Raw genomic sequence first — 2,669 nt, forward strand, 5'->3', positions numbered from 1 at the left:
GGGGGGTTAGGGGGGGGTTAGGGGGTGGGGGGAGTTAGGGGGGGTTAGGGGTGGGGGGGGGTTAGGGGGGGGGGGTGGAATCGTTCATAAAAAAATTCCTGGTTTTCCAGAAATCCTGTTTGGAAGATTTCTGATTTCCTGCTTCTTCACTTATGATTACGGGAATCTTCCTACCGGGGTTTCTCAGGAAAACCTGAGAATCTTGGGAAAGAGTCGAGACACAGTGGACTGTGGTATTAATACATTAATGTCAAGGCATTATGTGAGTATTATTGGTTTGTTTGTCCATGACTTCCTTTTCTATTATGCCTGTTGTATGAATTAGTATCTAATGACTGTTTTTCAGTTTTTTTTTTTAATGATATTATAAAATACTATTTATAAAGTTCTCTCACTTAACAACAGTTCAAAAGATGAGGTAGACTAATCAATAAACAACCATGTCTTTAGTGCAGTAGGTCTAATGTTCTGCTCACATAAACCTTTGATGAATATGCCCCAGTGTTACAGAAATGGTGTTGCCTCTTACCTTTTAAAGTGGATGGTGGTATCAGAGGGTAACACCCCAACACCTAAACACAATACGGGGAAAATGTTGTTACCTCTTACCTTTTAAAGTGGATGGTGGTATCAGAGGGTAACACCCCAACACCTAAACACAATACGGGGAAAATGTCAGTGAGTTAAATGTAGCTGTTAAATGTAGCTGTCAGCGTTTTTTAAATTCTCCCGCTGCACTTGGTAGCCCTGCCTGGTCTGTACAATAATGTCAATTCAATCTTTATGGTCCAATTCTGCACGTGCCTTTTGTGTCTCTCCTGCTACAGTTGCACACACCCCAGTTTCCATCCCAAATGACATACTATTCCCGACACGGTGCACTACTTTTGAACAGGGCCTATAGGGCTCTGGTCAAAAGTAGGGCCCTTTTAATAGGGAATAGGATGCCATTTGTGATACACATACAATACACTTCTCCCCTGGAGAGTTCAGGAAGCGTTGAATAAAATGTATGTATATAAATACTACTCAATATAACAGAAGACATGCTTCACCTGCTGGGGTGAAATGTATGCCAACTATCTTTTATTAGCATCACTAAATAGTTTATTTTAAGCAATACGGCCCGAGGGGGGTGTGGTATATGGCTAATATACCACAGCTAACGTCTGTTCTTAAGCACGACGCAACGCAGAGTGCCTGCATACATCCATTAGCTGTGATATATTAGCCATATACCACAAACCCCTGAGGTGCCTTATTGCTGTTATAAACTGGTTACCAACGTAATTAAAGCAGTAAAAATAAATGTTTTGTCATACCCGTGGTATATGGTCTGATATACCACGGCTGTCAGCCAATCAGCATTCAGGGCTCGAACCACCCAGTTCATGTCTGATATCCCACGGCTTTAATATACCACGGTTTCAGCCAATCAGCATCCAGGACTCAAACTACCCAGTTTATAATACCAATTTAGGTCATTACCTAAGGTTCAGACGGTAGAGCCTTAGGATTGTGTTTGTTTTTTACCTAGAGTTTATATACAGTACTGTGTTTAGGCTGTTACAAATTGTTATTAAACACCAGGTGGCAGCAGAGAGCTGCTCTGATTTTACAAAACGTTATCATAAATAACCACCCTGTTACATGCTCTTAGATGACTTGCTCCCCTCAGCCTTCTAATAGCCTGGTGGTTAATGCTGGTGAATACAGCCAGGCATTATGGAGTAAGTGTTCCCTCACTGTTGTCAATAAAAAAACAATTGTGTTGTCAATAAAAAAAACAATAGTGTTGTCAATAAAAAAACTATGGTGTAATGTCTCTATTAGTCTGGTCTGGTTCTGGTCTGGTTTAGTCTAGTGTAGTGTGGTTTGGTCTAGTGTAGTCTGGTCTAGTGTGGTCTGGTCTGGTGTAGTCTAGTGTAGTCTGGTCTAATGTAGTCTGGTCTAATGTGGTCTGGTCTGGTGTAGTCTAGTGTGGTCTGGTCTAATGTAGTCTGGTCTAATGTGGTCTAGTGTAGTCTGGTCTAGTGTAGTCTGGTCTAGTCTGGTCTGGTCTGGTGTAGTCTAGTGTAGTCTGGTCTAATGTGGTCTAGTGTAGTCTGGTCTAGTGTAGTCTGGTATAGTGTGGTCTGGTCTAGTGTGGTGTGGTCTAATGTGGTCTGGTCTAGTGTAGTCTGGTCTAGTGTAGTCTGGTCTAGTGTGGTCTAGTGTAGTCTGGTCTAGTGTAGTCTGGTCTAGTGTAGTCTGGTCTGGTGTAGTCTGGTTTGGTGTAGTCTGGTCTGGTGTGGTCTGGTCTAGTGTAGTCTGGTCTAGTGTAGTCTGGTATAGTGTGGTGTGGTCTAGTGTGGTGTGGTGTAGTCTGGTCTAGTGTGGTGTGGTCTAGTGTAGTCTGGTCTAGTGTAGTCTGGTATAGTGTAGTCTGGTCTAGTGTAGTCTGGTTTGGTGTAGTCTGGTCTAGTGTGGTGTGGTCTAGTGTAGTCTGGTCTAGTGTAGTCTGGTTTGGTGTAGTCTAGTGTGGTGTGGTGTAGTCTGGTCTAGTGTGGTGTGGTCTAGTGTAGTCTGGTCTAGTGTAGTCTGGTATAGTGTAGTCTGGTCTAGTGTAGTCTGGTCTAGTGTAGTCTGGTTTGGTGTAGTCTGGTCTAGTGTGGTGTGGTCTAGTGTAG

The sequence above is a fragment of the Salvelinus namaycush genome, unplaced genomic scaffold (genome assembly GCF_016432855.1).
Source record: "Salvelinus namaycush isolate Seneca unplaced genomic scaffold, SaNama_1.0 Scaffold253, whole genome shotgun sequence".
Taxonomy (NCBI): domain Eukaryota; kingdom Metazoa; phylum Chordata; class Actinopteri; order Salmoniformes; family Salmonidae; genus Salvelinus; species Salvelinus namaycush.